The sequence below is a fragment of the Coturnix japonica genome, chromosome 1, assembly GCF_001577835.2.
Source record: "Coturnix japonica isolate 7356 chromosome 1, Coturnix japonica 2.1, whole genome shotgun sequence".
Lineage (NCBI taxonomy): Eukaryota > Metazoa > Chordata > Aves > Galliformes > Phasianidae > Coturnix > Coturnix japonica.
Window position 1 is genome coordinate 60531912 of NC_029516.1, and position 22294 is coordinate 60554205.

The 22294-nt window shown below is 38.3% G+C and overlaps 1 protein-coding gene across 14 annotated transcripts in view; it reads left to right on the forward strand.

Moving 5' to 3' along the window:
- The window catches only part of SOX5 (SRY-box transcription factor 5), a 628709-nt gene that overhangs the window by 378717 nt on the left and 227698 nt on the right, over positions 1–22294 (forward strand). The gene's annotated exons all lie outside the window — the stretch shown is intronic.

Consider the following 22294-nt stretch of genomic DNA (forward strand, 5'->3'; position numbering starts at 1 on the left):
TAGCAGCCTGCTGGAAGTCTAGAGCTGGCTTTATCTAAAAGCAAACAAGAAGGATGAGGAAGCAATGCCGTGCTCCCGACTGGTAGTGTAGCGTCACTACTGCGACGTGTTGTGTTTGACCCCTAATGCAGCATACTGTGATACATTTTAATAAGGTTGAAAAGTGTAGAGAAAGGAATTGAAACTCCAGGACTTAGGCACCTTAATGGAGATAACCTGTATGGACACACTTACACAGCTCTTGCTTGTTCCCAGATTGACTGCAACTTTTCTGTTAGTCCCCTACTTCAACAAGGGCACTGACAATTTCACTTTAAGTGAAGATAATGAATGGACCTGCATATTTGAAGGCTTTTAACAAGGCGTCACCAAATAGGTGATGGTGTGCTCTCATAAAAGCCTGCAACAGCTCCATAGTGGTATTTAAGCCCTTACAGCTCGTTACGCATCTGTAACAGGCCCTATGTAAAAAGCCTTCGAGATTTTCTCTCATAGGACCAAGCCAGTGGATATTCAATGAAGCAGCTCTTCTAGACAAAATAATTCACTCATCTCAATCCATTTTTCTTTCTCTATAGTACAGTGCTTAAGTTCAAACAGTGGCTTAGAATGTGTTTTTTTAATTATTTTTTTGATGTTATTGTAGCTTCATATGAATAAAGAAGAACATTGTTGGGAAAATTACTCATGGACAGAGATGTCATTATCTTTTTCTACCTTGTTGCTTCTGATCCTATCATGTTTTTTTTATGGAGAGGTAATTTGTAAATACGCAGTTCAAGCCACTGAGATGTTGGAATATGCAATTGGTGTATGAGCTTTGCTCTATTTTGGCCTATTTTAAGAGAGTATATTAGAGACAGTTCTGTAAGCTCTTAAGTCAATAGAAGAACTTGTCATGACTACAGGAGGGTGGAATCAGATTCTAATGAAATAAAACTTCATTGTCTGCTAAGGAGGCGTATTCTAGCGACACCTCACTGAAACATTTAACTATACTTTAACTGACTTTAACCAGCTTTTCTGTTCCTTTATAGTTTTTAAAAACAAAGAAGTTTAACTGATCATCTAGTGTGAAGACTATATTTAATGTGATGTTAAAACAGTGTGTTTTGTCTCTTGGTAATACAAAATACTGTATTATTGTGTGTTTTAGACAGTTTTACTGTGATAGTTTAATATTTTAAGCTCATGTGAAGCATTTTTTTTGGCTTTGTAAAGACTGTTTTTGGCTTCATACATGCTTAAGAAAGTTGTTAGTTTGTACAAAAGTGACATTTTTGTAGTTTTTCTTTTTTAAGAAGAAGTGTCTTGTAAAAATCATCATCCAGGTAGGCCAGAAATGATGTAACCTATGTGTCTCCAGAAAGAAGGATGTGATCGATATAAATGAGTAGAATATGTACAGTCCTTCCCTTGGCCATTGTGGTATGTATATCATATAAGAAGGAAGTGACTAAAACTAGTCCTCGGATAACTTGTAGATGACTATAGTTCGTGTGATTAGCGGTTTAAAAAGTCATCCCCAAAGAATGCTCTCACCTTCATAGCAGTACAAAGGTTGTTTTCATGCTGTTTGATCTGACATTCTGGGCTCTTCTACTGTCTCTAGGAAGCAAATCCACATGTGCACACACCACCACATACTGCAGTCCAATACAGTTTTATTGACAAAGCTCCAGCAGTGTGTTTCACACTTCTTAATAGCTTGTCAGCTGTACCGCTACACCTACTGACTGAGTCTGCAAGTGACTATGGAGTTCTCATTTTGCAGCCACATGCTGCCCTTAGCAGGGTACACCTTTACATATTTCCCCAAAGACCCCAGCAGACATACAGTCTGTCTTCAATCATGCACAGCATCACTCTGCTGCACCCCTCTTGGCCATACTGCTTTGGGCATAGTTGTTGGCAATGACTCTTCCCCTGAGGGGTTCCTAGGCAGGCATGGTGTAGATCCACAGAGGCCTTTCATTGCTTGCTGCCCTGTACAACACCCATTTGGCTTAGGGAAACAATCTCAGCTGATGAAAAGTACTGACATGGGATCTGCAAAAGATACACAATTACAAAGTGTTGTCTCGTCAGTAGGCTGCATAGCTGTATTCCTTGTCACCACAGCCAGCTCTGTCTTCTCACATTTTGCCTCAGCAACATGTCTTGAAGAGACAGTTAGAAAAACAATTTCAACCTTGAGAATCAATTTCTTGGCCTCACTTTTCTAGCTGTCAATTGACCCTCTGTTTCATAGGTTACTTCCAGCTGTGCTTCCTTTCACAAGTCTTGCCAGCTGGGACATCCTAGGATCCTCCAGGTAAAAGGCTGACTGCAATAGAGTGATAACTGAAGAGTTTGCCCAACTTAGACTTTCCAAATTTTATCTTGTAATTTACTAAGTTTTAACAACTCCTGTCTTTGGCTGCTGGCGTAGAGACACAGCTCTGAATGCTAGCTGAGTTTTCATGAAAGCAGGGCAAAAAAATCAAGAAAGAAATCTTCTAACCTCACCAAATTAGCAAAAAGCTGCAAAGCTGCATCCTCTGTCTGTGTGTGGATGGAAGATGCTGGAACTACAGCTAGAGAAAGATTGTACAAAAGACTCAACCTGAAACACAGAATATCCCATCTGAACATCAGAAACCCCCCCCCTTTTTTTTTTTTTTTAGTGTAAGGGTGAATGAGCACTGGTGCAGGTTGCCCCACAAAGCCTGCAAGTTCTCCATCTACAGAAATACTCATAAGCTACCCACACACGATCCCAGGCAGCTGGCTCTGTGTGGCCCTGCCTGAAGTTGGACCAGATGAGTGTCAGGGGTTCCTGCTATCCTCAGCATTTCTGTGGTTCCATGAAAGGCAACTGCATCCCAAACTTACTTCCTCTCAATAGAAGTGAAATATTTCTTTTAGGTAGGAAAGCTCTTCCACTGGTGAGAAAAGAAACAATGAGTTATCAGACTTAAACTGAAGGTTTGGAAGAAAATATGAGACAAATCATTTGCCCTAGAGCGTACATTATCTGGCTGCCCTTGGAGTACTCATAGCAGGCCATAAGCGTAGCAGGGAAACGCTTGAGGATTACAGTACCTGTCTATATCTTTTTTAACTAAGCCTATTGAGGCTACAGTATTTGGGTAGTGCAGATAGTTGTTAACTGACTGAAGTTCTGAGTTAGTTTTATTTCTATTTGTTTAACTTACTGTATTTCTTAATGCTTTATGCTTTTGCCACCTCTCAGGGCAGCTGATGTCACTAGCAGTCTGTGTGCTAATTGCTGAACGTAAAAGATACTAATGCTAAAAGCACCGATTAAAGTACATTACAGACATTGTATACCATGGTCAACTTTGGCTGTTCTTCATAACTGTAGAATATCACTCAGATACTGGACAAGATGAATAAAAGTTCTGACCAAAGAACTAACTGGTAAAGTGTAATTGTGGCAGTGTCCAAATCTTGCATGCTGTGTGACTGCATTTGCTCTTCTGCACTTGTCCTGCACTTTCAGTGGGATTTAAAATTCATTTCCAGCTGTGCTTTAAACTGGTATGAATTATTGCAGTGCACTGTTAAAGGGCTTTATTACTTCATATGAACAAATGCTGCATTTCTGTGGTGGATGAAGTTACTCCTCTGTAACTTGGGAATAATATTAAGAAATTTTGGCTGTATTAAGAATAACAGTTCTGCTGCTCAAAGATCTTACCGACACATTGTCTCATGCTTTTCCTCCACTTGTCCAAAACAAAAGATTGCTTAAAGCCGCATCTGAATTTTGTCATTGGATATGTCCTGGCCTGCACTTCACCTGTTGTTCTGGGGTCATCAGTGTGTGAATACTGTTGGACCAGAACAACATGCGGCTGGAGCACTTAGCTGCTGTTCAGAAGTTGTGAAGGGAAGGGAAATCTGAATGTACGTAGCTTTTACAAAAGTCAAATAGAACTCTAATTATACTAAGCTAAAGAATGCCTATTAAAAAAAAACAACACAGTGGTTTTAGAGAAATTTTAATTTCCAGTGTACCTTTGTGCATTAAGCTTAGGATAAGTTATTGTGATGCTACAATGCACAGTGTTGTGAACACCAGTGCCGTTATTGTGCCAGCTCTAATAATGAGAATTTCATTGTTCGGGGAGAGCAGTCTCCTACACTCTAGACAAAAGTGTAATTACTTTTGAGCGATGTGGAATGTGCTCAGTTTAATAGCATGTAGAATAGATTCACAAAGATTCAGATAAAGCTAGCTTGGAAGCCATATGTGCAGTGTGGCAGTATGAAATTGTTAGCAGGCACCATCATTACAACACACACACGCACACACACACACAGTTTCACAGTTTAAACTATAAACTGTTGTTTTTGTAATAGATAGACAGGCTTATCTGAACAAGACTAGTTTAATTAAAGCAAAAATGGTGGTAAGTTTGCATTTGTCTGTTTCTGACATTCTTTCCTTCCTCTTTTGATGTTAAATTGATATTTATAAGATGATGAAATTGCATTGTTAGAAACATTGCATTATAAATGTAATCACAGAAGTAGCACATGAAAGCAGTTTCCACAGATATAATTTCAGCCTTGTATCAGAATTTGATCTTTTCAGTCTTTATGCTTGCACCATGTCAGAGGATGACTGTGCTCATTATTAGGAAAGGGAACAAATAAGGAAAAATCAGCCTGAACCCATTGAACAGCCATTTGAAGCTGCCTATTGCATTATTTAGTGCACAGAAAACAGGGCACTAACCTTGAGAAGCAGTTGTGACAGAGCAAGAAAAAGCTTTGGCTATTATCAGAGTGATGAGATATCTTTCATTTAAGTTATTATAACTTAAATTTAAGTTACTATAACTTATTTGTCCTTCTTACTGTAATTCTGTTCTCTCCAACATTGTCCTCTTTATGTATATAAGTAATGCTTACAGTATTTAACAAGTCCTTGCAAACTCTTATTGTACAGATTCTTTGTGGGGCATGTACACCAAATAAAATACTTTCATCCTTCAGATGATACAGAGCACAATTCAGGAGCAGTATATCAGTTTATGGAACTTCCCTTACTTGTTCTAACAGGCTGTGAATATGGTGAATTTCACTTATGTATGGCCCTAGAAAACCAGAATGGATATTTATTCCAGATGAAATAAATGGGCAGAAAGGCCAGCTGAAGTTTGAGATGGCCTGTTGGTGTTTTGATCAGACTCTGAAAGGTCCAAAGGTTGGTTAGGGGATAATAAATAAGTAATAAAGCAGGAAAACATTTCTTTTTCCCAAGCAGGAGAGTTACAACAGTATTTAAAACAATAAATGAACAAATCAAGACCAGGCTTATCATTTATAAATTGCCTGAAATGCAGGGTGCAGATGACTGTAGTTTTTTAAAGGCCATGAAGAGAGGTGGAAACAGCAGTTGTTTGTTTTTGCTGAAGATCATCTTACTGTGAAGCAGTCACATTTTTAATGGATTCATTTGAATGCAGTTAAGCAGAAAATAATCAACAGAAAAGCAAACACCTTTGTTTTATAGAAGTGCTGGGAACTGTATGCATCCATTGTTTGCAAGTGGTTATATGCCTAAGAATCAATTCATTGACTTCATACTGGAAAACATCTTCATTTAAGCTTCTTGCATAAATACTAGCAAAATCTAATTCAAGCGAATAGCTGAAAAACTGCGCAGGAAGAAAAAGATAGGTAAAAACATAAACCCCGTGGTCCTTACGAATATTTGAACCAGATGGTCTCTCTTCTGATGAAGGGAAAAGAACTGTCAAGTGCACGAGCAAAAAAATACTTAAGGCTTAAATAAAAAAAAAATAAAAAGAAACAACATCGTCTTTCTAAGTAATCTGCCTCCGTTTTCTACAGTGGACACAGTAGAAAACGTGTCTTCATTTTCAAATAGTATCTCAATTCAGACTGCTTTTAGTAGACTACTCAGCTTGGGATTACACACACACACAAAGATTTAATAGGCAGTTTCACTGAGATTCTGCATTTTTTCTGGAAATAGTGGATTGGCTTCAGCTCTGCCTGGCCAGCCTGGAGGTACATGCAGCTTTCATGGCTCGGAATTGTGGTAGCATGCCTGCAGCAGTACTCAGCAGCCAGCACCCAGCATAATGGGGCAATGATGAGAAGAAGCAAGATCTTTCAGAGGGAAGTAGAAGATGCCACAAACTGGAACAAAATTTTGAAGCTCTCAGTTGAGGAGCCTTGCCAAAGATGAAGGTGAGGGTATAGAGAAAGCCCAATTAGGAGAGCAAGATTAGCAGCAATGCAGATAGAAGTGTTCTTACTTCTTGTTTTGGTTTTTGCTTACAACAGTCAATCACTAGTGATGATCTAACCTAGGTAGCATCTGTATCTCTATCCAAATGTGGCCTTTGTATAGTTTCTCCAGTCCAGATCCATAATATCTTGCACTCTACTTAATTTTATTCTGAAGTTTTGTTTTTTCTCTAGTTATCGTGAGTCTTTACAGTATTGCAGTGAGCTGAAGACATTCCTCTGCCAATGAAATACCCAATTGTTCATGGTTCTGGAAAGAGAAGGCAACAGAAACGTAGTTCTCATGTTCCTCTTTCAGCTGAGGGATTTACCTCCTTTGGCCAAGCTTCTACACTTTCTAGAGTTTATGGCCTTGGGCTGTCAGTGTAACTGCTATCAGAATATAGACAACAGTGCACCAGGCTTTCTTACCCTTATCTGACACGACACAAGGCACACGTGAATCTAACTTGATGATATTTTTCACGACGCATAGTTCTACTTCTGCATACCATCTTGAATCATTTTTACTTGACTGGTTGCCTGTTGATTTTGGAACTTCCAGAACATAGTTGTGTTTTCTGTTCTGATCCATACACTTTTTATGTCCACTTTGCTTCCTCCTACCAGCTGGTATGGCATTCTCTATAGCTTTATAAAAGCACTATTACTGTACCACTTTTTATCTGGTTGCAGTGGTCCTCTGAAAACTTTTTTCTCCCTTGTTCATTTATTTCCTTTGCCTGTAACCATTATTTAATATAGTCATTTTTATTATATAATCAATTTAAAGCCTTTTAGTAAATAGTTCATACAAAGACATAGCATAGTAAAAGAAAGTATAATGTTGTTTACTTGCATGGAATGTCAATAAACTATGTTTGCTTTCTGATATGCATCATACTTTCAGTGGAGATACACCAAAACTGAACTGCATTGTGAAACATTGGTTTCTAGACTGTCAGGTTTGCAAGGAATGTCTGTGATTATCAGCTCTGGCACCTAGATGTGCCAGATTCTTCTGCTATGCTAAATGCCATCATGTTTTACATCCCCTTCTCTCACTGTCAGATGTTTCTGTCCATGCTTGGGATGTTACCCACTGCAGTGACATTTTGAAGTATTTATTTTCTGCCCTTTTAATGGCTGAGTGGAAATCTCCATTGTGTTTTTTTGCCTTGTCTATTTAGGTGCATCTTTTCATGTTACACAAATTAAGTTGGATTCGGCTTTACCAGCCTTCTTTCTCTAATTTTTCTTGCCATTGCTAAAAGTTTTGTAGTATTGCCAGAAAAAGTGATGGTTGGAGCAGTAATGAAAATGTGGTTTCATGCAGTTGCTAGCATTTAGTATCATATCATCCAGTCGTGTTTTGTTTTTTTTTCTTTCGTGGTGTTAACTACTTCCTCTCACCTCAAGTGTATGAGTGAAATATTTCTTTCTTCCCCACTATCATCTTGGATTAAATTGGTTTGTTAATTTTCTTTGGAGATGCAGGGCTAAAGAAGGGCCTGTGGAAAAACTGAAACTGTGAATTTCAGCAAGGAGTTGGTCACGTATGGGCATCTAACATAGGTAGGGTATTTCCTGAGGCATGTACAGGAACCTACCTGCAGGAAAGTGGGCAAACTATAATGATATTGAAAATAACCTTGTTCCAAAGCAGCTAAATGAGGAAAAAAAAATCCTTTTAAGTAATAAAGAATCTTGTATATTTTTTCTGTAGCAAAATATTGGATAGCTTGGCCAGCCTCATTTGCAGGTTCACTTTAATACTGTTAAGTTTTTTATTTCTTTTTCTAGTCTATGTGTGTGACCAGATAACACATTTTTGCCCTTTGTGAAGAAGTGGACTCAGTGAATCCTGTGAGTTTATCATTACTAGATAAAACAATAGACATAACTGAATGGAGATTGTGCCTATTTTAACTAAAGATCATGTTTTCCCAGAGCACCGTAAGCAATACTGTCATTATGTATGGAAATAGTTTGCTTCACTATCCTTTTTTATGCTTTTAAATTGAGTCCACACCAAAGGAAAAAAAGGGCTGTAAAGATTAACTTCTTGTAGATTGTACAGGCAAATTATATAGATTGTCCAAAACATAGACCAATAAAATCTAACATCAGACTGTTATTATCTTTATTTATATTGTGCCCAGAGCATGATTTATTTTTATAGAGACAGAAAAAAGAAACATTCCTGCCCCAGAATGCTTAGCTTATGACCCTGTTCCTGCAAAATAATCTGCTTGATTGGAACCTAATGCCGATGGTAGCAAGAGGGAGTGAAGGAGAGGTCACCGCCTGTAACTCCTTCTTCACATAGCTTTTTGTAGGATTGGAGTTTGATGACAGAAAATAAGAAATATTACAGCAAAAGGTAAAATCCTTCTGACATCTTGAGTCTGAATTACTCTGATAGATTGTGTATCTATACAGTAAGTCATATCAAAAGTGGAAGCTTACATTGCTTGTTAATATTGCTAGCCAGTAGTAATACAAAATATCTGTGCTTCAGGCCTTCTGTGTAGATTTTCAGATTGAATTTACAGTGTGAGTTTCAATTCTGAAACCATAAGTAAAGCTTCCTTCTTTCTATGATTCTTTCCATTTTAAACTGCTTTTGTCATAATCAGGAAAGCTGCTCAGGTTTGGATCCTTCTGTGTTCAAAGACAATAACATTCTCAGAGATTAGCATCTGGCTTTGTAAAAGCTTCAGGTCTCCAAAAAACAACCGGATAGAAATGCATAGCTCAAAGGATATAAGTCTCATTTTGAGAGAGTGTTATTTTCCAGCAAAATTTTCAAGTTCTTCCCTTCCCTTCCCTTCCCTTCCCTTCCCTTCCCTTCCCTTCCCTTCCCTTCCCTTCCCTTCCCTTCCCTCCCTTCCCTTCCCTTTCCCTTTCCCTTCCCCCCCTGTTCATATCTTACAGCAGACTTAATAGTACATTTCTGTTAACTATGGCTTCTTGGAGCAGTGAGAAAACATTTTTGCTTCTTTTATGTGAAAAGGAAGTTTGCATTAAGGTGGTCACTAAAAATGTAGTGCTGTGTCAATCACAGCATCACTTTTGGAGCATGGGATTTGACAAGGAGGACAGATTTCACTAAATGCTTACAACAGATATTCCTAGTGGTAAGGTAGTAACATTAGGCTTAACTTTATGGTTAATTGAAGTAAACATGGAATAGCAGAGTATGTTTCATTTTGCTCTAGCAGAGCTTCTAAGTAGGTCAGATAAATCACATCCTGAGAGTGCCTATTTCTCCTCATAGGTTGCAACTGGAGCTTAGAGTGATAAGCTCAGCTGTTGATACCTATAGTTGAAACATCTGTAGTTAGATAAATTCAACCAGAAAAGCCTTGAGTGAGAAGTAATTGCCTGGCAAGAGAATTTACTTCTTTGTAAATAAGTATTTGTTATACAAAGCTTACTTCTTCAGGGAATATTGAACATGCTGCATCTCAGAGCTCAAAGCCCTCATCTCTGTTGAGTTTACATCCTGAGTCAGAGTACAATTCCATGGCACATTCTTTAATTGCATGAATTTAAAATTTACAAATACTTTTTTTATTCGTAAGTTTATATTCTCTTGACACAGACAGCAATGCAGGTAGAGAGGGGAAGAGAGATCAGCCACAATAGTTTTAAATCTTTTTAAAACCAATTTGATAAATTCTATTGGGAAACAGCTTTCAGGATTTCATAGATCTACAAACAGAACTAAAAACAGAGTGATTCAACTCTGCAAAGAATATTTCTGTGGTAGATGATGTACTTTTCCTGTTTGCTTGTGGCCAGTGTAAACTTAGCTTTTGGACAGAGAGTATAGCTTCAGTTCTGAAGTTGTCAACATGAGTATTGGGTAATACACTGACACAGAGCCACAGTGAATTTGCTGGTTTTTTGTGTGGATATGCTAATTTGACCAAAATCTCACTTTATAATTAGGGCCCGTACCTTTATTTTGTTATGTAAAATACCACAAACTGTTGTTGGTCTCCATAGTTATAATTTTATAAATGTTATCAAAAACTGTACTGTTTTGGTTTTGGTTTGTTGTTGTTCTGTTGCTTGTTTTTGTTTTTTTTTTTTACTGTCTGAAATTAGACTCTATTCCCAGTTTCTCAGTTGTTGGAGTTTTTTTTGTTAGCAGTTCACTTCTCTTGCCTGCACACCATAGGACAATCACAATTAAATTTGCCCTTCAGCCATTGGTCTGTTAGTGTTTCCAAACTCAAGGAGCGTTGTGACTGCCATACATTTGAGATTGGGGTTCAGCTCACCAGGGTTTAGGCACACAAACGTTAGGTGTTTGGCATCTCTTCACAGTTTGTGGAAAAAGATAACCACCCTCCTAGAACAACCTTTCCAATCTTTAAATAGGCATCTGAGACAAGAAAGATGAATTGCCCTCTGAAAGTACTTGTCTATTGACTATAGAGGGAGCCTTGATGACTAGTTTAGACTAGATGTCTAATTTGGGGCTAAAATTAGGTGATAGTAATTCCATTCACAGTACATGGTGGATTTAAAGGAATAACACACAGTACTGTGTAAATATTCTTTCATACTTTTTGTAGAAGTAACTGTGTTCAAACTCACCTTATATTTCTTTTTTCTTCTTTTTTAATGTGAATTTTCTAATAAACTTCTTTTTTTTTAAACAGTGCTGATGGTTTTTAGTGGAATTTTGAGAGAAAAATATGCCCTACAAACGAACTGTTAGATGTATATCCAGTCGGCAACGTGAAGTTCAAGTAGGAAATTTTACATTTATTGGTTAAAGAACAGAAGCAATCCAATGTGCCTTTTCAAGGCTATTTTGAAAAGGTTTTCTCAGTATTGAAAAATGACATCGATTCCAGTGTTTTTTTCCCTTCTTTCAAAATTAGTAAATTACTTCTAAGTTGTTATTAGAAATTGATGTGCTTAATAATGCCATTCTTACTGTAAACTGCAATGTGTCAGATTTTATTTTTTGAATTTAATTCAGAAAGGAGAACGTATGGCAGTGCTGGAAGTCCAAATGCCCTGCAAAGGCTTAGGAGATAGACCTAGCAACATAGCAGTTAAGAAACTGTAGTTAAGTCTCAGCTTTATTGCAGAAATCTGTCTGCTTGACTTAATTCTGTTTGTGTCGTCTTATGTGTTTAATCCGGAAAGTGGGTATGTATACATGTGTGCAGTTTCCCATTTTGGCACCAAATTTGGTATATTGTGTGCTGCAACTCGTATCATGCCTGCAGGCCACGGGAAAACGATGCAAATTAAATGCGAAATAGAGAGGAGACGTGATTTAAAACTTGCATCTTCTGGAGATGCAGTATGGCATATGAGAGTTGCAGCATATTGTAAAAAAAATCCCTTCTATTTCCCCAACAAGCATGTGCAGGCTGTGCAGGCTGCTGGGGGTGCAGGTGGACCTGTAGGTGCCCAGTGGCGGTGGCTGGGCTCTGTCCAAGGCAGCACCTGGCCATGCTACACACTCACTGTCATCTTGTTGTCTTCTTCCTGCCGAGCTGCACTGGTCGGCGTTCTCCTCTGCCCTCCTCCATCATTCTGTAATCATATTTATTTTACACAGGCACGCGGGTTCCCTCTTCCCTTTTACATATGTTGTTTTGCTTCATGCAGAGAAAACTCCAGAGCCTGACAGGGCTTTTTTTTTTCTTTTTTTTTTTTTTCTTTTTTTTTTTTTTTCTCTTTTTTTTTTTTTTTTAAGCACTCCAAATTCTATCCAGCTTTAAACTCTTATGTTTATAACCCTGAATATCTCTAAAATGTCTTTACCTAAAACACTTTATGGTTTTATTACCAGGTTTATGCCAGTAATAATATTCACATCAGCTTTCTTAGGGATAATCTTTAAGCAGAACCTAGCAAGAAAGGCTTTGAAAACTATCATTCCCAGGAACGCAAATCTCGGAACATGAAACATCGGTTTAATCGCCCTCTCTGACAACTTAACACGACAGATTGAAAAATACAAGCCGATATGGAAGTGGGATCAATGGATTATCAAAGTCCTAAACATCTCCTCCTGGGGGAGGGGGTGCCGGGCCCGCCGGGCGAGGTTGGTGCAGCTTACGGGCCTGACTGGCAGCAGAGCGGGGAGGCAGATTTACATGCGGCAACTCAGGGGGCTTTGTCACGGCAATTGTATAAAGTGATATACAGTGCAAATCGACTCGAGCATGTCCCTGGATAGCAGGCGGTTTACAGCCTCTTCGAGCAGAGATTACTGCTTTATCTTGTCATACTAAATTAACGTGGCAGCACACTGTTAAACAGTGGTGACCTCTTCATCTGTGGAAATTGCTGCCTAGAGGAGAGATGGTATTTAAGACTCTCTCCCTCTGCCTCCCCTCCCCACTTTCTCCCCCTCCCTCCCGCTCTTCCTCTTTCCCTCCCTTTATCTTGTCTTTTTTTTTTCCCCTTTTCCCTGTAGGGCCCTCAGGCTTTTTTGGGTTAGGTTGTAACATTAAAGACAAAAAGAAAGAAAGAAGGGGGGAAGGGAAAGGCTTTTAACATCAAGGTGACAACAGCTATGTGTTAATTGGGCCTTTGTTGTTTGATTAATAGCCACTTTGGTGTAGAATATGAAGACAGTTGTTTGGACAACTTTCTAAAAATGACATGTCCTTTCAGTAAACTGGGATTAAGCAGTGTTCTCTGGTCTGCACATTTTAACTCCTTATTGTTATTGCACTCAGCCCTGCACGTGCCATTATTCAGCATCAAGATGGCTCTTCCAGCACCTTCCTCACCTGGTGCACCTGGAGGTGGCTCACCAGGAACCTGTCCTCCCGCCCAAGGGTTGATGCGATGAGGATAGCTCTGAAATGTTATTAGGCTCCTGTTTCAGACAGTATCAGAGGATTTTTTTAGAGTTAAACAGTTCTCCTAGAGATACTGCTAAGCAGGAAAAGGGCTGCAGGCCTTTCACTGGGCTGGCAGTGTGATAGAGAAAACCAGGAGGAGTAACTCTTGTGTCCTTTTCAGTAAATCAAGGCAATGAAGGACAGAGTATCATCTCCTCCTTTGCTTGGGTATTCTGTTCCCAACTTTTCTCTTTACTGCAGCAGTGACTCATTATGGGTCTAATTCAAAGCTCTTAGAAGTCAATATAAAGACTGCTTTGTCTATTAAAAGGTTTGGATCAAGGCCCCCGTGACCTTAGGCAAATTGTTGCCAATCAGCGTTACACAAGGACTGCTCCAAAAGTAATGTCTGCTGTTTTATTATGTTGGACCACAACAACACAGGCTGTTGGTGGTGGTATGGCAGTAGAGTTTGAACCTTCTCACCAGTATTCCTCTAAATTTTGTTGCCATGCAACAGATGGCAGTAGAGAGGCAGCAGGTAAAAATGGCATCTGACATGGAAGTGAGTATGAAGTGTCATTTAATTCCTCCATGAAGAAAAACGACACTCATTCATTCATCAGTGACATTCATTGATGTTTGCTGAATGTTGATGGAGACCAAACAGTGCATGTATGAGCACAGTGAAGTTGAGAATGGTACATTTCAACATGGGGAAAGGGCAGGGAAAGACTAGGAAGTTCCAGACAGCCATGCAGATTTTTACAAGTGTAGTGTACTGGCTCTTGTTCATCACTGGAGAAGGTGCATAGCTAACAGCGGTGACTGAGATGCAAGAGAGTGTGTTGTAGCTGAGAATTTGGTCTATCAAATAGCGTTATCATGTTTTTTGTACCTGTTGTAGATTCCATGGAAATAAATAGAAAATGGCATCGAGTGCACCCTCAGTAAGTTAGCGAGCGGAGCAGTGCAGTTTATACGCTGGAAGGAAGGGAAGCCATCCAGAGGGACCTGGACAGGCTGGAGAAGTGGACCCACGAAAACCTAATGAGGGTCAGTAAGGCAGAGTACAGGGTGCTTTACTTGGGTCAAAGTATTTATACAACATGGCCTTGGTATTTATACAGACTGGGAGAAAATCTGCTGTAATTTTCATAAGCAGTTGAGAGGCCAGGTAAAGTCTGGTTGGCAGTGTAGTATTGCATGTAGCTGTATGCACTGAAAATTGTAGTGTTATGGCTACATCGTTAAGAAAAGGACTTCTTTACTTTTTCCTTTGCTGGATCTTTTAGTATTTAGCATGTTCTGTTCTCCTGTTGTTGAGGTTCTAGAAGATGAGAGAAGATGCTTTTACTTCAGAAACTCAACACTGATTCTGGACTGTCATAGGACTTCCATTACTTCAGTCCTCTGAAGAAGGTTATGTGAGTGTAATGATCTGAGATGGAAAAGGGCTTTAAGATCATCTAGCTAGATTTTTACTTGCTATAGACAGTTGTTTCTTACTGTGAATTTCTTGAGCTGCCACCTACACAGATTCATGAAGAATTCTGTGCATTTTGTATTGTACATTTTGTATGTAACATTTTCAGAGGCAAGCTTTTATTCACTTCTCTGACATGCCAAAGAAACTTATTTTGCAGCAGAATATTTGCCATCTGAGATGTGGTGTATCTGCGAGCACTGATGTTATCATTGTTTTCTTTGGATGAGTTTTGAAGGCCATTGAGCTAAGCACTTATAATAGAGATATGTTGCAGACTGACTTCTTGATTTATTATTTTTAGAAATCGATGCATTTGATAATTTATGTACAGCTTACAGAGGCCATGTAAGTGGCTCATCAATCAATCAACAGCCAGCAAAAATGAAAGCTAATGAGCTCATTTCAGTAGCAAGTTGCTCATTAGCAGGTGGGCTCACTGATCTTTCAGGTTTTCCAGTTCAAAGTCACATGTTCTTGGAAGGATTAGCTTCCTTGAAAAGAACGAAACAGAAAAAGAAGGCATGGCAAGCTTTTGAATGTTCTCTCGTTTCTTTTGGCATATACATTTATGGTAAATGCCTGATATTGGGCAGCCATCTAACTGTCTGCAGGGATTACTGTGGTACCAACAGTTTCCACCAGCCAAACGCTGAATTTACTGGCACATTTAAAAGATGTGTGGGAAGAAGAATATGGAGGCCTCTTCTCTGCTTCTGCGTAGGAATCTCGATGTTCTCAGTGGAGCACTATTCCCAGCGCAGTATTTTCAGCCCAGATTTTCTCCAGCTCAGTGTCCAATGTGGGATGCTAGCAACTGCCTCAGTGTGCAGAGCTAGACTGTATGCATTTCTCCCGTTCACAGTCCACACAGTGGCCATTCTGGTCAGGTAACTCTAGATCTACATCCTTCCCTCTCCTAACCAAATTTATTTGATTCCTTTTTTGAAACATTCTGGTCATTCCAGTATGGGTTTTGGAGAGTTCATGCAAAAGTGAGCTTATTTGGCCCAGTTGTTATCCTTATCAATAGAGATACCAAGGGATGGTTAGAATTGGGAATTAACCTTCCTCTTGTAAGTACTCTAAGTGGCAATGTTAAGCAGTACTGTGGGTCTGTGTTCTAGGACACTTGAACCTGCTTGAGAACAGGGAACTGTTTTTAGCTTTGTGCACTTACACTCTACATTGATGTGCAGCTCTACCATTGCTTTTTTTGCTTTTAGTAAATAAATTAATTATTAATCTTTTAGGTAAGTAAAAAGACTAGTTCAGTTACCAATCTTTTGATAGATTATACAAGATTTTTTTCATTTTTTATGTTACCATTATATATATTAAAAAACCTTATATAGTAATGTCTAGATATGAATATATGTATATGTAGATATTAACTATCTCCTACAGACATGAGAAATATTCTGCTCTTGATCAGAGAGAAAAAAAAAAGTTTCTTGCCTGCCTTTCCATAGTGTCCTGCAAAAGGACTCTTGAAACATTTTTAAAATACATATTTTTTTTAGGATGGATTTTCCAAATCTCGAATAGATTTTCAACTGCCTGATTTGGCTTTAAATGAGTTGGCTGAATCGGTTTCTTTTTCTTTTAAGTAAGTCTACAAAGCTTTGATGAATTTGGCTCATTGTTTAGCACTTATCTCATGAGTAAAGCTTGAGAGGTTTGGCTTGAAACTTACCAAATCACATCTCTGGAAAATGGCCCAAGCCTATTGATTTATTTGGGGAAAAAAAAAAAAAAAAGAATACAAAACAAAACATAACCCAAAAAACCCTGATCCAGCTTTGCAAATAAGTCCCTTACAGAACTATACAGCCTCTGTTGAGTCAATCTATTTCTCACCATATATGAGCCCTATATTTTGTAGAATTGCAGGGTTGATAAAGGACTGCAAGAAGTCATCCAATCCTACCTGCAATCCGGGGATCAACTGCACTAACATCAGTTCTGTCAGGTAATAGCCTGATTTCCTTAAGTTACTTGGTGTAGGAGATTTACTACTATCTGTTCAGGGTATTGCTATCTTTACCATTAGGAAGTTGTTTCTAATGTGTAACTCAAATATTTTCTGCTTCAGTTTTATCTCATTCATTTCTGTTTGTGTCTTTGTGGCAAGAATAAATGTGTTCCTCTTTGTAGCGAATGTTTTGTGTTTGAAGATTGAAATGACATTCCCCTTTTCTGAAGCTTTTCTTTTGGCATATGGAAGTCATCTCCACCATGTTTTTCTTAAAAACTTCTACTATTTTGTTGCTTCTGTGACACGAGTGGTAGTGGAAACTGTTAGAACAGATAATTTTACATTAATGGCTGTGACATCTGTCTGTATCTGGTGCATCTGAGATGCTGCTGGAAAAGTCCAGTAAAAACTCCAAGAAGTGAAACCAGACTCAAAATGGCTCAGTGCTTCATAAACGGTGCTGGGTAGTTTTGTTCTATTAACTTGCAGTTAAATCCTCTCTGGTATTGCCCTGTCTACTCAGCTGTGGTTAAATTTTGTAATGGAAGGAAGGCTTTGTGTGTCACTGTCTTTTGCTTAGTTCCCTGGCAGAAGCCATGTTCTAGGGCTTCTTAGCTTTTCAGAGCTATGACTGCAGAGCTGCAGAGTAGCAAAACGGATTATAGAGCCTCTTGCATATCAAAAGAACTGCCAGTGAAGGCTAACTGCTGGAGCATTTCATATAGGGAGGAATAGGGAATGTTGAGTCTCAAGTCCTAGAGTGAGTTTCCAAGACAAGGAATCAGCAGGGAGGAAATCTTTTAAATTTAAGACATTTGATCTGTAAGTCAATGGGGAAAAAATAAACATCAGACCTCATGATATCAATTATCTGAGTCACATTTAAAAAGTGCTCACTCCTCTGAACATAATTGTTTTCATATGAACAAGATAAAGTGTGCAACAGATTTAAAAATCAAAATCCATTTCCTTTTATGATCTTTTAAGAAATTCACTGTTTGTACAAGCTGAAATAAGGAGGTAACGGTTGTAATGAGGGTCGTACTTTTCTATATTTTAAGGATTTAATAAATCCCCTACTAGATGGAATTATCAAGTCCATCTCCTCACTTTATTAGAAGACACTTAGTATAAATTGACTTCAGTATCAGTCAACATTTCTCTTTTTAACTGTGTTTTGGGCTACTTGCTTGGGGGAAAGCCGCGTTCCCCTTCAGGCAATTTCTTCTGCCTTGTCTCTGTATTTTTATATTTTGAGATCTTGTCTTGTGACATATGCATTTGAGCCATCTTGAAATAATAGCTGTTTGTGCTCATGGAACTTGTTGTGTTTTACAAAGCTGTGAAATTAGTACTGAACTTAAGGAAAAGCACAGACTAGATTTTTTGGTGCCTAAAACAGCTTTTCTGGAGATCTGCTGTGGTAACTACTACTGGAGTGGCGAGTAGTTGGTCAGTACTTCCCATCTGTGCACTTGAGAGAGGCTGGAGATAAGTCTGGGTTGCCGTGGAAAAATGGAGTATGCTTAACTGCCAAAGGAAAACAGGCATATGAGACAAGATGGCAGATGGATGAAATTTCCAGTTGATCACGAATGAATCTTCATGCATGGCATATTTACTGGAGGCATGAGTGAGTGAGTGAGAAGAAGTTGGTTGTGTAATGTGTGCACATCTTGTGATGTGCCGATAAGCCCCTTCCACCTCTGCAGTAGCTAAATCAGACTTTCAGACTTGTATTCCTCTCCTTCCCCTCCCCCCCCCCAGTGGCAGGATAAACAGTTGAACACTTGAAATTGAAACAAAGTGAGTTTATTTCGTGGAAAACAGTCAAATCACTGGTTGTGCTTTGCCTGTTCTTTTTATTTTCTCTCCTGACTGTTTTTTGGTGATGGATTTTGGGCCAACTCCCTTCTTACTCCCTTCTTCTTTTTTTTTTTTTTTGGAAGTGTGGAGAGCTATTGCGAAGAGTCAAAGTAATTGATGGCAGATGACAGCTGCTGATAAACAGCTCAACCTCATGCCTCAGTCAGATAAAATTTCACAACATAAGGATATAGAAATTTTTTCAGAATTAACAAAATTTGAAGACCACATGGATATAAACCGCTCTATGTTGGGTAGTAAAACAAGTCAAGTTTATGCAAGGGTAGGAATTTTACAGTCAAGTCACCAAATAGGAGTATCTTGAACAGGTACAGTCATCACGCTGAAGCAAAAAGTGCAAAATAGTACGTGTGACCATATGTGTCAGAACTCATCTGAATTTTCTATATGTGTTTCTGAGGGAAGTCTTTGAACTGCCTATAAATAGAGGATATTAGCATATATTATTTTCAGGAAAGAAGATGGAAATTAAGAAAAAAGAAAAAAAACCACGAAACTTTGACATTTTGTCGAAACCAACTTGGATTAAGGGGCAGTCCTTTAAAATGAATAGATGTGTTAGAAAACTGACTTGAAGACTTGCCCCAGGAATGGCAAAGAATAGCCCTTCCTCACTGGCAAAGGATCCGTTTGTGCTCTTACAGTTTCGTTTTTCACTTCCAGAATTATCAGTTCTCTGTCGGTTACTCTTTTGAACTGTTTTGATAAATAATTGTACTTGTGAAGGTTAATGGAGTGTCAGTCCCTTATTTACTCTCAAGTCAAATGTGGTGCATGCTAGTCAGAAGTGTAGCTCATGCTTCATGACCAGTTGACCTTAACGCTGTAAAGTGTGGTTATAGTCAGATAAATGACTGTAAAAATGACATTAAAGGGTCCCACGTTTTCTGTCTTGCTGTGGCTTTAGAGGTCAAATTTAGTTGCATAAAAATATGATATTTTTATTAATTGCATATAATACTAACTTAACCTGAGGTTTAAAAATAAGGCAGTGTCCTTTTTGCCTCATGTCATCCTTGGTAATAAACATTCTGCAAATTGTACTTAACTGACTATTTTGTTGATGATATGTCTACATAGCAGAGACCAGTTCCTTCTTTTGTAGCTGCATTGACTCTTTTTAGAGCTAATGGCAGCAGCAAAAAATTTAGTCAATAAGGCAGGAGGGTAGACATGACTCAGAAAATACATGGAGAGCAAATACATTGAATAACCATGACATTTAAAAGCTACCGTTCTGCTTATCCCCGTATATTGTTGGAGATTCACATGTTACTGAAGCAGAACATGTAAATGTAAATTTCCATGTCAATTTCCATGTGAAATTCTAGTAAACTGTGCCAATCTAAAATTAATGCAAACCTAGCAGTCACAAGGATTGCTAGGAGTTTACAGAGATGTTAGCTGCTGTGTGTTTTCCAGTTTATTTTCATGGGTACCCTCCTGTGGTAAGAGTGCTTCTTTTCATCAGTGCTTGAGCAAAAGATAAAAATAAATAAATAAATAAATAAAAATTATTATTTCTTTTGAGCATTTTTCACAGCTAATTCTGGTCACATTTTATAAAGCTTACACCATGCAGTAGCTGACCTCTCTGGTACTAAGGCTAATTCTGGTGGTTTTAAGAAAGAAAGTTGTGCTTGTCATTGAAGTGAATAATAGCCGTGATGAAAAATTAATAATCTTGCACACAAAGACTTAAACCAAAATGTGTTCTGGCTGTGAGACTTCTTGTCTGCTTTGTCTTCTGAACAAGTCAACCCATGATCACCAAAAATAATCTGTGGATTTAAATGCAATTTGCTGATGGAGATCTTATGAAACTCTTGCTAACCAGTCAATATTTTAGCCAGCTTCTTTAGTAATTATGTGCTGAAATCAGGAGAAGCAGGCTGATGATTAATGTTTTAGTAAAATAATGTTTACAAAAGGATGTTGTTTATACAGTTCTAAGAAATTCTCATTTAGTCACTGAATTTCTAAAAGATATAACTGCACCCCCAGTTCTGTTCCATGGGCCTTCCTAATGCTAGTTTTTCTTCTTTGAAGGTGATATTTTGATTGATTAGGGTGTCTGTGATTTCCATATCCTTTAATCTTTTCACATGATCAACAGCTTACGTGATAATGTTATCTTGATTTATATAGGCCTGGGGTGAGTTTGAACCGCCATCACTGGGATTTGTGTATTTTTAAAAATCTGATTCCTAAGTAATCAGGGAAAACATGGTGTCATGATAAAGTTGTGTAAAATGGAGTTGAAAGATGAGACAACTTGGAGAGTACCAAAAGTTTTTAACTTTGCTTTAATATAAGACCTGGATGGAAGGAAAAAAGTACCTTGCATTTTTAAGAGTGACATAAACATGCATGCCAATTAACACATGATACTGATGAAAGAAACAAAGCTGTCATATCACAGCCATTACTAATATTAATAGCTGTGAGCATGCCTATGATGTAGTATATGAAATCCTCAAGAAAGCAACCCATGACCAGATATAACTCATGTTGCAGCGTAGTGTCATCGTAACATCTCATCTCTCTACTGCACCCTTCAAAAGTGTCTTTGAACTTCAAGTTGCAAGACAGTGTGTGGTATTTGAATAACAAAAATGTATCACCAAAACACACTGAGATGGGCTTTATTAAAATATGTAAGTGCAACTTATAGTAATGTTAAAGATACTGCAATGTCTTTCAGATGGACTGGTCCTGCCAGAAAATACCTCCTGCTTGCTTGTAACCTATAGCATAGTTTCTCCTTATAATACAATTTGCACTGCTGCTTCATGTGATTAAATTTATTCAGGGAAAGTACTTTTCAAGTGTGTAGTTTCCACATGGTGCGTACATCTGAAGATTTAAAAAACCTCAATCAAGAATTTTTATGTAACTCTTTTGTGATGTCTAAATTCATACACTCACAAATTGAAACAGATAGACCAGAATAGAAGGGAGGAAGAAAAACGAGTAAACTCTCCCAAATGCACTGTAAAAGTTTTATATGTTTATACATGCATACATGAAAATGTACATAAATTTGAGGGCTGCTCTGAAAGTAATACCTTTTATTTTATTATGTTGGCCCACAGTGTCAGTCGGATGTTGGTGGAATGGTAGGAGAGGTTGAACCTTCTGCCAGTATTCGGTTACGTGTTGTTGATGTGTGACAGATGGCAGCAGAGGGACAGTCTGACAAAATGGCGTCTGACATGGAAGGCTGTATGGAGTGAAAGTGTGTAGTTAAGGCCCTCTAGGTGAAAAAAAAAATGCACCCACTCAAGTTCATCAACACTTACTGAGCATTTATGGAGACCAAACAGTGGATGTGAGCACAGTGAGGTGGTAGGTGGTATGTTTCAGCAGTGGCAACAGCAATCTGAAGACAAGCCACATTCTGGATGGCCATGCAGGTTTTTACAAGAACAACATACAGGCTCTTTTCCACTGCTAGCAAAAATGCATAGCTATTGATGGTGTCTGTGTTACAAAAGAGTGTTTTGTAGCTGTACTCTAAAACAGTATTGTTGTGCTCTTTATATCTGTTGTAGTTTCCATATAAATAAATAAGAGGCATTACTTATGGAGTGATCTACATATATTTTAAAAGAAGTGTGACTGTTACAACCAAACACCTTCTCTTTGTGTTCACCCCCTTTCTGTGTCTTAAGGTCTCATATGCATAATAGGAGCTTTTTAATTGTTTTTCCCTGATTGATATTGCAAAATATAATGAATGGATTGCAGATAATGTTTTGCTATAAACCTTCTGTAGCTCAGCTTACTGTGCTGACAGGCATAGTGACACCTGCCTGGGTTGTGTTCTGGGACTCATTCTTG